The sequence below is a fragment of the Dendrobates tinctorius genome, unplaced genomic scaffold (assembly GCF_039654945.1).
Source record: "Dendrobates tinctorius isolate UK_male_01 unplaced genomic scaffold, ASM3965494v1 ptg000254l, whole genome shotgun sequence".
In the NCBI taxonomy this organism is placed as follows: domain Eukaryota; kingdom Metazoa; phylum Chordata; class Amphibia; order Anura; family Dendrobatidae; genus Dendrobates; species Dendrobates tinctorius.
The window spans coordinates 16,899,585-16,914,344 of NW_027361921.1; the positions used below are offsets into that span (position 1 = coordinate 16,899,585).

The 14,760-nt window shown below is 44.6% G+C and overlaps 2 long non-coding RNA genes across 2 annotated transcripts; one reads left to right on the forward strand and one right to left on the reverse strand.

Annotated features, from left to right (window-relative positions):
* Positions 1-1,897: 1,897 nt before the first annotated feature.
* On the reverse strand, positions 1,898-10,029 carry LOC141067780 (uncharacterized). Its single transcript, XR_012226482.1, has 2 exons — positions 9,931-10,029; positions 1,898-2,626 (listed from the first exon to the last, which is right to left on the reverse strand). It is a non-coding gene; the product is annotated as an uncharacterized lncRNA (long non-coding RNA).
* Positions 4,019-9,738, forward strand: LOC141067744 (uncharacterized). Its single transcript, XR_012226471.1, has 2 exons — positions 4,019-7,960; positions 8,569-9,738. It is a non-coding gene; the product is annotated as an uncharacterized lncRNA (long non-coding RNA).
* Positions 10,030-14,760: the final 4,731 nt, after the last annotated feature.

Consider the following 14,760-nt stretch of genomic DNA (forward strand, 5'->3'; position numbering starts at 1 on the left):
CACACCACACACATCACACTGTGTATCTACCCACCACACACCACACTGTGTATCCACACACCACACTGTGCATCCACACACACCACACTGTGTATCTACCCACCACACACACCCCACACTGTGTATCTACATACCACACTGTGTATCTACCCACCACACACACACCACACTGTGTATCTACCACACCACGCACCCCACACTGTGTATCCACACACCACACTGTGTATCTACCCACCACACACACCACACTGTGTATCTACACACACTGTGTATCTATCGACACACCACACTGTATCCACACACCACAGACACCACACTGTGTATCTACCCACCACACACCATACTGTGTATCTACATACCATACTGTGTATCTACACACACTGTGTATCCACACACCACACTGTGTATCCACACACACCACACTGTGTATCTACCACACCGCACACACCACACTGTGTATCTACCCACCACACACACACCACACTGTGTATCTACACACCACACTGTGTATCTATCTACACACCACACTGTATCCACACACCACAGACACCACACTTTGTATCTACCCACCACACACCATACTGTGTATCTACACACCACACTGTGTATCCACACACCACACTGTAGCTACACACCACACTGTGTATCTACACACCACACAAACCACACTGTGTATCTACACACCGCACTGTGTATCTACACACCACACACACACACCACTGTGTATCTACCCACCACACACACACCACACTGTGTATCCACACACCACACTGTGTATCTACCCACCACACACCACACTGTGTATCTACACACACCACACTGTGTATCTACCCACCACACACACACACCACACTGTGTATCTACCCACCACACTGTGTATCTACACACCACACTGTATCCACACACCACAGACACCACACTGTGTATCTACCCACCACACACCATACTGTGTATCTACACACCACACTGTGTATCTACACACCACACTGTAGCTACACACCACACTGTAGCTACACACCACACAAACCACACTGCGTATCTACACACCACACTGTGTATCTACCACACCGCGCACACCACACTGTGTATCTACCCACCACACACACCACACTGTGTATCTATCTACAGTACACACCCCACACTGTGTATCCACACACCACAGACACCACACTGTGTATCTACCCACCAAACACCACACTGTGTATCTACACACCACACTGTAGCTACACACCACACTGTGTATCTACACACCACACAAACCACACTGTATATCTACACACCACACACCATACTGTGTTTCTACACACCACACTGTGTATCCACAGACACCACACTGTGTATCTACCCACCACACACCATACTGTGTATCTACACACCACACTGTGTATCTACACACCACACTGTGTATCTACACACAACACACACCAACTGTGTATCTACACACCACACTGTGCATCTACACACCACACACACCACACTGTGTATCTACACACCACACTGTAGCTACACACCACACTGTGTATCTACACACCACACTGTAGCTACACACCACACACACCAACTGTGCATCTACACACCACACTGTGCATCTACACACCACACTGTAGCTACACACCACACTGTGTATCTACACACCACACTGTAGCTACACACCACACACACCAACTGTGCATCTACACACCACACTGTGCATCTACACACCACACTGTGCATCTATCTACACACATACCACACTGTGTATCTACATACTCCATACACTGTGTATCTACACACCACACACACCACTCTGTGTATCTACACACACACACCACACTGTGTAGCTATAAACACCACACACCGTGTATCTATCTACACACAACGCACACTGTGTATCTACATACATACCAAACTGTGTATGTACTCACCACACAGACCAAACTGTGTATCTACACACATCACACATTTTGTATCTACATACCACACACACCACATTGTGTAGGTGTAAGAGGATGAGCCGAGGCAGAGTCAGCAGTGTCCAGTGCCCTTTAAGGCTGGAACTATCAGGACTGTCACCACTGTTGGCAGGGTAGGATTCTTCTGGGAGGGAAGGACCTTCACGCTGGACATCAGAGGGCACGGGGAGAATAAAGTGGACTTAGCTAGGGAACGGGAGGGACTTGGCAGGAAAGCGACAGGAGAAGGTTGACTCCCTCTCCGTTCCTCAAGCTGACAACTCCACACCACCTGTCACACAGAGTGCTCACCCCACAGTTGACTTTGACGCTATTGAGTTACCATCTGACCCCGTTCTTGCGGACAGCCCCTCCCACCTGTGATGTTTGATAAGCTGACTTGCTGCATTCCTAAAGACTATTGCAGAGGACTGCCATCTACCGCGGTCTGTGAGTAGGCACATGGCTTGTGTTCGGCACCATCACTGAGGGATCCACAAAAGGGACTGTTTATACAACCCAGCATAGTCAAGCCAGCCAGGACCAGATCCATCAGCATCTTTGGAAGACAGTGCTTCTCGTTCCTCCGTAATAGAGCCTTTGTTCACGATTTGCGACGCCGTCGGTTGATTTTCCAGCTGTTCCCCTGCAAGGACTGTAGGTACACCAAAACGCAAAAGAAGGAGTACAAAGACCTGTTTAAAATATCATAAAAATACCAAATTTTATTACATATCGTAGAAATTAATTATTTGTACAACACATTGTTCAAAATATAAAGGACATGAACAGTGACAAAGTAAGTGGTATAAATAATTCATGTAAGGACTGGGTATAGAAACACCCCAAGTATAGAAATACATATATATTGCACAAAAGTGTCCCTGTAAATATATGGCCACTTAAAATTGGAGGAAAATTAAATAACTTACATAAAGTTATTCATTATCAGTGATGATAGGAACTGAAGGAGTTAAATTGAGTTCTGTCTATGTTGCATTCTCTTGTTTAAAACCTTATCTTTTCTTCGAGGAGATGTCTCAGACATCTCCCTTGTGAACCAAGGTCAAATACCTCTGCTTTTTCGCCTAAATGACTTTCTTTGTCTAAAACAAGTTGTAAAATCATTTGTACTGCGCATGTCTGTAAAATGTTTAAATTCTTTACTATAAAAGACGGAAGCCTAACTGATAAGCCAGAGGCGTCTTGGAGGCATCCTGAGTTGTACCATACAGCTGGTGTCTGTGTAGTTCTTCTCCATGGAGCTGATTTAATTAGAGACATATGATGCTTCACACCCAAGAACATCGGTCCTTCAGATGAAAGAGTAATCTGAGGGATCCCGACAGTTTCCTGGCGCCCGAAACAGGGACCTGATATAGGCACCTCTCCAAGACTACCCGATCTACAGACCACTCCAGTTACTGATGAAATTGTGAACAGCAGACCTAAACACCTGGCCAGGTAAGAGATCAATTTTTCTCTTCTCTGCTCTTCATAATCTATCATTATAACTAAGGTCCGTATAAAGGGGAATCTAGTAGAGGAGGGGGCCGTAAAATCAGGTCCATATAAGAACTCTGAGGAAATCGGGTGTGACACGCATATGTAATTTCTGCTCGAATGAGAGGTTACTGTAGGTTCTGTGTGTGCACAGCTATTTTTAGAAAAAGAGCTGATGCAAATCAAAATGGGAGAGGTCTGACATTATGGAATATAAGGCTGGGTGAACAGTTCATACTGCGCAGCCCGGACGGACAAGTTTTTCACAATAGACGGTTCCGCACTAGGAATAGAGGAGGTTGTTGAATGGCTACTTTGATTTGAAAGGTTGTGGAAAGTAGACAAATAAGCTGCACAGTAGGTATTCGTTCAAAGAGTGGTGATATTGCCTAACTGGGCCATGTGACAGCGTCCTTTCGGGGAGGTCACCGCCTAAGCTGAAATCAACACCCTTTACGAATAAACCTTGTGACAGATAAGAGTGTGACCGAATGAGCACAGGACCGTGAAATGAGCCTGTGACAGGATATGACTGAAGAACCCCAGTAGATGGACACTTTATTTACAATCCTGTGTGTTGTGGGAGTATTTCTGTTCGGATGCTACATAGCATATAAGTACACGAAACACGTAGTACACCGAGGAACAGACACTCCATTTAGCCTGTTAGCACCTTAGGAAGAAGGTAACGAGGTATAGTAGAGCCTAGTCTTGAGCTTACCCAATACACCACCTAAGGCAGGGGACTAACAGGAAGACAACAAGAGAGACAGGATAAGAATAAAAGATAAGATGGGGAACAGTCAGGGAAAGATACCTGAAGAAGGAAATCGGTTATGTGATATAATTGAGGATAGATATGGAAGTAGTGCAGCAAAGAACCTGGAAAAAGTATTAATCAAATCCAAAGTGCAAGATAGGCAGGCTGTGTGAATCCTTGTATATATGTCTATGAGAACCTCTGAATAAGATGAAAGATGAGTAATTGAGTAAAAAAAAATCAGTGAATGAGCACGTATGAATGAATCATCACACATCATTTTTGTGTCAAGAGATTTGTGACCTTTCTAGTTGTGGTGGAATCCCGGACAGATGCGTTATAGATATTTCAAATCTACATCTGAGACTGAATGAATTGAGTAATGATATAGTTCGTGTTATATGTGGCATTACATTGTAAAGTTTCCTGAATGCATTTGGCCAGAAAAAGGGCAAGGCATGGTTAATCTCATTATACAGTTATCTGCTCTTACAGTGAAATCCCGTGATTTTGAGTTTCTTTGTAGAAATTGATTTTGATAAGTCTAAAGAACTACAGAATTCTGTGAAGGACGACGCTGCATTCTGATGGGAGGGGGGAATGATACCGCTGCGTAGTTTTTCTTCTCCCTTCGCTCTTATCTCTGCTGAGTGTGAGCTGTGCTCAAAATTCTCTGTAATTCTATCCGTAAGGTACACGCTGAAAGATTTGTGCGTTTTAAAGCAACAGTACTTAATTGAAGATTGGAAGTTAAAAGTAAGATTTGGTGCCTAATTTAGAAGGGAATTGTAAGTGATTGCTTGGTCATTAATGTGTTTGAACCTGCTTCTAGTTGTGTGATTGATTTGTATAGCAAATTGTGTCAAATTACAAGAGACAGAGAAGGAAGGAAGCAGTAAAACAAGTGGGACAAACATTGAAAAAGGCAAAAATACCAGAGTGTGAATGTTTGGATGTACAAAAAGGCACAGACAAGGGAAGAAAATAGCAAGTGAATAAATGATGCTTGAGAATGTGCAGCAGTGTGGAAGGTGTATTATGAATGTTTGATTGACAAAGTGTAACCAGAGACCCAGACAAAACAGATGGACTTGTAAACACTGTGGTCAGACTCAGACAAATCCAGACTGAATAGCTACTTGTGTGACCTGTGCTACTGACCTAAGAGAATTGCACTAAATCCTATCCAGACAAGATCATAAGAAGCTGACATAATAGTGTGGATAGTGGGTAGTGGGGACATTGGCCCTTGAGGAGTAAGCTGACAGTAGACATCAGACGGCCAACCCCATCAGGACCTAGAAGTGTGACTAGAATAAGAAAGATACAGGTGTATTATCCCTGGAGCCCCTCTGACCAGCTAGCTTTGCTGAAGCAGCTGCCTGCCCCTGAAGACCAACCATTCCCGTTTTACAGACACATAAAGGAAGTACAGCAGACATATAAGTGTACCTGGGCAGACCTAGAGAGGTTGGTGAGTTTAAAGGCAGGTGACGCACTAGATCATATAATTAAGACACATACAGATGTGACAAAGAATCAGGCTTGGGGCATGGATGATAAATCTGCACAATCTGGGGAGACGTACTGTGAGTCACTAAGACAATGGGCTGCAGTGGAACAATCAGAGCAGTCTGTACTCCTGACTAATGTGACACAGCAAAGAGGAGAGAGTGTAGAGATGTACTTTGGACGGTTACAGCTGAAATGGGCAGACATGGGGTACATTTGCATAAACCCACTTGATGTTAGAATACTGGTGAATGCATTCATTGACGGTATGAACAAAGACTTACGAGACGCAGTACAGACAGCCAGACCTGAATGGAGACATGTAGATCCGAAAGACCTCCTTAAGGTAGCTAAAGAAATTGAGCAAACAAGGACAATAAAACGACCTGTCATGTATGCTGGAGCACAAGGAAAAAAGTGGAGACGTAATAGGGAAGGCATGTGAGATGACACTGACGATCCATGCCATACTCCTACAAGTTCAACCAAAACATCTGTCTATGGCCAGACAGCTCCGACTTGAGTGTGCTCTACTAATTCCTGAGTATGTCACTCCTCAAAAGATGTAACGTTCTGAATCCAGCCACCCTCCTGCCTGTGGATTCAGAAAAGGGGGAATTGGTGACCGTATTGGCAAGTGAGGAAGGATACTTTGACATGACGCATGAACATGTCTGCATAGAACTGATGAGTCAGGAGACAGTTGGGTTTGCACACATTCATGAAAAACCTGTTCCTAATGCAGACTTTGAGTTTCTTTTTTGTAGATGGCCCCAGATACCACCAGGATGGACGATTCTACACTGGGTATGCAGTAGTATCCTCACATGTCGGCGCAGGAGGCAGAGTTGAAGGCACTCACTGAGGCGTGTAGAGCCGCTGCAGGTAAAGTCGCTAATATTTTCACAGATTCGAAGCCCATTAAAAATGCAGAGCTGGTGAAACAATTGATGGAGGCATTGATGTTACCAGTCCAGGTTGGCATTGTCAAGGTAAAAGCACACACAAAGGTGACTCCGTGGAGGTAGAGGGCAATAGAAGGGCGAACGAGGCTGCTAAAATAGCACAAGGCGGCCTAGAGAGAGCAGTGGACGTGGCGGGGAGTCAGCGTATTCCAGCCACATTGGGTCTAGATGTCCTGAAATCCCTCCAGCAAAAGGCTGCCCAAACAGAGAAGGTACACCGGGGGAGACTGGGAGCTGAGCTGAACTCAAATGGAGTATGGGAGAATAAGGATAAGATGTGCCCACCAAAGTCCCTGTTCCCAATCATGGCGCAAGCAGCACATGGCCCCAATCACACCTCAAAAAGTCACATGTGTGCCATGGTAGATGCCTTCTGGATCGCTCCTGGTTTCAGTTACGCAGCCGCGAAACTTGTACAATCATGCCTCATCTGTGCACAGCACAACCCAGGTAAAACAGTAAAAGTCCCTAAGAAAGCGACACCTAGGCCTCTCTACCCGTTTCAGAGACGGCAGATTGACGACATACAGCTACCAAGGTAGGAGTGTATGCAAATATCCTAGTATGTGTAGATCTCTTCTCTGGATGGCCAGAGGCCTACCCGGTGAAAACGGCTACAGCTCGAGCCACTGCAAAGAAACTGGTGATGGAACTAATACCACGATTCGGTGTCCCTGAAACAATTGAATCAGACAGAGGTACACACTTTACTGCTGAGGTAATGCAAAATGTCATGCAAATGATAGGTGTAGAACAGGCATTTCATACACCCTACCACCCACAGAGTTCAGGGAAGGTAGAAAGAATGAAAGGGACACTGAAATTGAAAATACAGAAAACCATGGAGCAGACCCATAGACCATGGCCAGAGTGTCTCCCATTAGCATTATTCTCAGTAAGGTACACACCCACGGGGAAAACTAAACTGTCACCCTTCGAGATACTGTTTGGAAGACCACCAAACACAGGGTTGTACTACCCACAGGTCTTAACACTCAATGTGGATAATTTGACAAGTTATGTAATCCAGTTGCAAAAGCATTTAACTCAAATGCATTCTCTAGTTTTCTCTTCCACTCCAGATCCAGATAGTGTGGAAGGAATCACTGTCTACAACCTGGTGATTACGTATATGTCAAGAAACACTCCAGAAAGACCCTTGAACCCCGATATCAAGGACCTTACCAAGTACTCCTAACAACGCCTACTTCTGTTAAGTTGGAAGGAAGACCAACCTGGATCCACGCATCGCATTGCAAACTAGCCACAGGAATTAACAAAGCATAAGAGTGCATAATGTTTTGGTTTGGTTTTGTTGCATTATCTGTAATAATGGTAACTGCGTGGGACAATCTAAATTCTCCAATGTCCTTGAATAATAAGTTTATACAACATCATGAAAAAATACTAAATGATTGGTCAAAAGACACTCAGTCTCCAGCAGATTGCTGGATCTGCACACATTCACCAGTATCGGCCACTAGTATTCCGTTCCTTGTTATTCCTATGCCACCCGAGGAATTATTTGCCTGGACCAGTTGTTCTGATACACTTGCTAATAATGCCACAAATAATGTGAAGTTATGGAACACAACTGTTGGTATACCTATTGTGGGATGGGTAGGATACCCTTGGTGGCAGGGTAATCTTTCAGGAAGTAATACATACCTTCAATATCTGGCATATAAAGGGGGGGCTTGGGTACCCAGGAATAGAACTCGATTAACCTACCTGGGGCAAATTCCAATGTATGGCCTACAAGTTAGTTTTAATGTAACTTCCCACTCTACTGATGCCTTCAAACCAATACTGCTAGAAAGAAGGTTGCATAACACGTCCTGGGAGTATTCCAATTTATTTCCCCAGGGCAATAATGAAACTTGTTTTAATATTTCAGGTAATATACCTTGCAACGAGTCATCTGGATATGAGAAAGGAACTCCCACCTGTGGAAATCCCGATGTAGGGTAGTGTAGCCCTTTAGGACAACTTCCAAATTGGTGTATGGTTCAGAATGTATCTGTGTTCATAGATTTAGTTCATAGACTGGTATTACAACATTCAGCCCTATGGGACCTACCTAGTGACATGTTCTGGGTATGTGGAGACAATGCATATAAATGGTTGCCAGTAGGGGTAAAAGGTGCTTGTACTCTGGGTCGTTTGACTCCAGCTACCTTTGTTATTCCGAATGACCAGTTGAATACTCAGAGCATACCTAAACACACGTTGTACAAAAGAGCTGCTGACAATACACCTCGCCTCTCTGGGAGACCACATATAGTGCAGATGAGTGTGGCTAATAAAATTGTCAGCTCTATTTTTATTTATCCTATGATTACTCAAATGTGGGATAAATTAGTCAGGGCTACAGATTACTTAGATGACCAAATATGGGATATATTGGATATATTGAACACCACCGTTGCTGTCCAAAATCATTGTTGTTTGTATCTTCGTAATATATGTGCTATTGAAACTTGTTTTTTGGTGTATCTCTGTATGCAAGAAAAGATGTAGAAATAGATAAGGAAGTTTGACTGTAAACAACAAGAATTTAACTATTATTCCTTTGAGTCCTAGATTGACATCTCATTTCTGGCATGAAGGAGCGTACTCTTGCAATGATGGACGTGGCTTCAGTATCTGGGGGATGGAGAAGGTAGAAGACCTGTCTCCCTCAGGCAACCCGTCGGCCTGGGATAGTACCTGGTGAACGAGCCACTATCCGCTGTTGTTGCAGGATCCAGTGTTCCAGATTGTGGAAAATGAAGATGTCAAAGGGGGGAATGATAGGAACTGAAGGAGTTAAATTGAGTTCTGTCTATGTTGCATTCTCTTGTTTAAAACCTTATCTTTTCTTCGAGGAGATGTCTCAGACATCTCCCTTGTGAACCAAGGTCAAATACCTCTGCTTTTTCGCCTAAATGACTTTCTTTGTCTAAAACAAGTTGTAAAATCATTTGTACTGCGCATGTCTGTAAAATGTTTAAATTCTTTACTATAAAAGACGGAAGCCTAACTGATAAGCCAGAGGCGTCTTGGAGGCATCCTGAGTTGTACCATACAGCTGGTGTCTGTGTAGTTCTTCTCCATGGAGCTGATTTAATTAGAGACATATGATGCTTCACACCCAAGAACATCGGTCCTTCAGATGAAAGAGTAATCTGAGGGATCCCGACAGTGATCACCTATAAATAACATTATTAACTCCAAATTATTAAGGTGCCATAATACGATCACAAATGGGAATTCTTACCCAAAAAAGTCCAGATATACCACACGCAAAGCAGCCCCAACGCGCGTTTTGCATGGGCTTCCTCAGGGGGCTGTGCTCATACTGTGTGTTCAACTATACATATATACCCCTACAGCTGTTCCCAGTTTACATCTGATAACGGCGCATGTCAGAAACAGCGCCTGGACATCGTTCCCAGGATTCAGTGCGGCGCACATCGTCGCAGAGTCATTACCATGGCAACAATGATCAGCACACATCTAACATGGGCGTACATTAAAAGCTGCGCCCGAGCCGGAAGTGACGTCACTCCCAGCATTCCAAGCGGCGCACATAATCACAGGGCCACTACCATGGCAACAGTAATCAGCTCATATCAGAGGGAGTGCCTAAACCGGAAGTGACATCACTCCCTGCATATAGCGTGGTATGCGTAATCACAAACAATCGCCATGGCAGCAGTGACCCACACGCTAAACAACAAAGACGTAACAGCGCTATAGCTCTTATGCGTTGCCGACATGCGCACTAAGGTATCAGTAAGTACTCCAGGATATCAATACGGCACATGCCCCTGTGACATGTGTGCCGGAAATAACATCGCCCCCAGGCCTCCGCCATGACACATCAGGTAAATATGTCATCTAGGTAACAAACAACCCGATGTGCCAAAAAGGACGCCAGCAGCAATGCTCCAGATCACACAAGGCACAGTCATGCGCACCTATCCATGGAGACAAAATACTGGACATCAATATCGATCCAACATTGGATTATATACCGGCTCAGATCAACTTAATATTAAATATAACATATTCAATAAGTGATAAATAAGGTGACAGTGCACAAAACAAACATAAATCACGTGAAAAGCTTAATATATGATAATAAACACAAATATGAATAAAAATTACAATCAATACACAATATAATGTGCAACAATCAATATAAAGTGGCTAATATAGTGCAAATCCAATTACATTAAAGTGAATCCAGTTATAGCGAATATATTAAAGTGAATCCAATTTCATCCATATGAGCCGATTTGAGTCCACTTTAATCAATATGTTTCAGAAGGATCTAGACAGACATCTGATGTTCATATATGTCCATATATCAGGGTATCAGCAGCAGGGCATATCACAAATACAAAACTAGAAAGATAAAAAATAAAAGATTAATAAAAAAATAAGATTAAAAACACACAAAATTAAAACCAAGACTAAGGAATGACACTTAGAGATATGAAACAAAGCTTAATTGCTCGTTTAGGCCATTTGGGACCATTGTCCCTAAAGTTGCTATCCATTTACATTCCCTCTGGGTTAGGGAATGCTTATAATCACCTCCTCTTATCCCCAACCGGATCTTATCGATCCCACATATTTTCAATTCTCCAGGGTTACACTTAAGCTTTTCCCGAAAATGTCTAGGGAGAATCTTCAAAGTTGTTATATCTTCCACATCATGAGCTGCCATAATTAGAGTTGAGCGAAACGGGTCGAGAAATTTCAAAAGTCGCCGACTTTTAGCAAAGTCGGGTTTCATGAAACGAAACCCGACCCTAGGATGAGGTCGGCCACGAGGTCGGCGACTTACGCGACAAAGTCGCGTTTCAAAAGTTTGTTTTGCGCTCTTTTTCAGCCAATCAGGATCCACGGACACTGTGGGCAACGTGATGACATAGGCAGGGGTCACCACCATCTTTCAGAAGGGCATGCAAGTGATTGGCTTGCTTTGGTGGGCGTCACAGGGGGTATAAAAGGGCGTGCACGCCGACCGCCATCTTACTTCTGCCGATCTCAGTATAGGGAGAGGTTGCTGCTGATTCTGTAGGGAGAGCGTTAGGCAGGGAAGAAGACAACAAAAACTGCTTCTGCTGCTAGCGATTTGGCCTGCACAACACACCAGTCACTGTGTGTGCAGTGCAAGGGGAGGCTATATAGTGGTGTATCAGTGGTGTTGGTTGTTGGGCTGCCTTCTAAGGCTTCCTGACATTCCTGCATTGCTGTTTACCCACTGCTCCGCAAACTGCTTTTTTAAAAGCAATCCCAATTTTTTTTTTTGTCCTGCTGAGAAGAAAAAAAAACTGCTTCTGCTGCTAGCAATTTGGCCTGCACAACACACCAGTCACTGTGTGTGCAGTGCAAGGGGAGGCTATATTGTGGTGTATCAGTGGTGTTGGTTGTTGGGCTGCCTTTTAAGGCTTCCTGACAGGCTGGCATTGCTGTTTACCCACTGCTCTGCAAACTGCTTTTTTAAAAGCAATCCAATCTCCCTTATCCTCTAGTCACTTTTGTCACAGCTGTGCCATCGAGCCTGTGACATAGCGCTCAGATATCAGTGGGCCTCACACAATCCAAAAGTGTCCAGTGTCCAAAAGTGTGTGCAGAGATTCAAAATCTCCCTTATCCTCTAGTCACTTTGGTCACAGCTGTGCCATCGAGCCTGTCACATAGCGCTCAGATATTCATTGGGCCTCACACAATCCAAAAGTGTCCAGTGTCCAAAAGTGTGTGCAAAGATTCAAAATCTCCCTTATCCTCTAGTCACTTTGGTCACAGCTGTGCCATCGAGCCTGTCACATAGCGCTCAGATATTCATTGGGCCTCACACAATCCAAAAGTGTCCAGTGTCCAAAAGTGTGTGCAGAGATTCAAAATCTCCCTTATCCTCTAGTCACTTTGGTCACAGCTGTGCCATCGAGCCTGTCACATAGCGCTCAGATATTCATTGGGCCTCACACAATCCAAAAGTGTCCAGTGTCCAAAAGTGTGTGCAGAGATTCAAAATCTCCCTTATCCTCTAGTCACTTTGGTCACAGCTGTGCCATCGAGCCTGTCACATAGCGCTCAGATATTCATTGGGCCTCACACAATCCAAAAGTGTCCAGTGTCCAAAAGTGTGTGCAGAGATTCAAAATCTCCCTTATCCTCTAGTCACTTTGGTCACAGCTGTGCCATCGAGCCTGTCACATAGCGCTCAGATATTCATTGGGCCTCACACAATCCAAAAGTGTCCAGTGTCCAAAAGTGTGTGCAGAGATTCAAAATCTCCCTTATCCTCTAGTCACTTTGGTCACAGCTGTGCCATCGAGCCTGTCACATAGCGCTCAGATATTCATTGGGCCTCACACAATCCAAAAGTGTCCAGTGTCCAAAAGTGTGTGCAGAGATTCAAAATCTCCCTTATCCTCTAGTCACTTTGGTCACAGCTGTGCCATCGAGCCTGTCACATAGCGCTCAGATATTCATTGGGCCTCACACAATCCAAAAGTGTCCAGTGTCCAAAAGTGTGTGCAGAGATTCAAAATCTCCCTTATCCTCTAGTCACTTTGGTCACAGCTGTGCCATCGAGCCTGTCACATAGCGCTCAGATATCAGTGGGCCTCACACAATCCAAAAGTGTCCAGTGTCCACAAGTGTCTGCAGAAATTCAAAATCTCCCCTGTCCTATAGACACCTTGTACCTTGTTTTACATTACTATATAGTTTGTTGGATTTTGTCTACATTTCTACCAAAAATGAGGAAGGCTGGTGGAAGAGGCCGTGGAATTGGGCGGGGGTTGGCAGCTGGTAATGATGGTGTTGGTGGTGGATCTGATGGTAGTGGCAAGAGCAAAATAGGACCGAATGCAGGAGGTGTTGAGCCTGCGTCATCGTCTGGCTACATAAGGCCTCGGACGCTTAGTTTTCTGGGAGTTGGCAAACCGCTTTTAAAGCCAGAGCATCAGGAAAAAGTTTTGTCTTACATTGCTGACTCAGCCTCCAGCTCTATCGCCTCCTCTTCTTCAGTTGTAAAAAGTAAAAGCACTGAGTCGTCATTGGAGGCTCATGTTCATGAACCACACCTTTCCTTGTGTCCTTCACCCCAACCAAGATTGAAGGATGACGCAGGCCATACTACTGATTACTCCATGGAGCTGTTTTCACATACCATGCCTGGATTATCAAGTGAAATGGTGAATTACCCAGGCCAAGATGAATCTGACATGGAGTGCACTGATGCACAGCCGCTGATGGATGATTCTGCTGGTACATTCACGCAGAGCACTACATTGTCCTCGCAGTGTACAGAGCCAGATTCTGACCCTGATGAGACTCAGGTGCCCCTTCCCGCACACTATACCACCATACACGGTGACACAGAGGAAGGTGCACATGACATAGAAGAGGAGGTGATGGATGACCCAGTTGTTGACCCAGATTGGCATCCATTGGGGGAAGAGGGTGCTGCTTCCAATAGCTCAGATGAGGAGCATCCACAGCAGACATCGACATCGCAACAGCTGTTATCTGGCAGGCCCGGAGCACTCCAAAGACAGGTTCCAAACATCAAAAGAGTTGCTGGACAGCTTGTCCAGAGGGTCAAAAGATCACAGCGTGCTAGGCCGCAAAATGTCTGCCAAAGTAGGAAGAGTGCAGTGTGGCACTTTTTTGAACAAAATCCTCATGATCAGGCCAAGGTTATCTGTAAGAAGTGCGCAAAGACCTTTAGCCGAGGGAAAAATCTGAAAAATTTGAATACCAGTTGCATGCTTAGACATTTAACCAGCATGCACTTGCAAGCGTGGACACAACACCAAACCTCAAGTGCCACATGTGCAACTGATCACAACGAAGGTAGTCAGCAACGCTACATTGTTTCCCCCACTGTAAGCCCACCGGTTAGCACAGCAGCAAATGTTGAGGTGTCGTTGCAAGGCCACAGCAGTCAGGGAATCCCACTGTTATATCAACGAAAGACTGATTCTAGGCCATCAGAAAGAACACCAACTCCATCACCAGCATCAACCCTCTCTCAGTCCGCCCTGTCCACCGCTACTTCCACCATATGCAGCTCTCAAGTCCA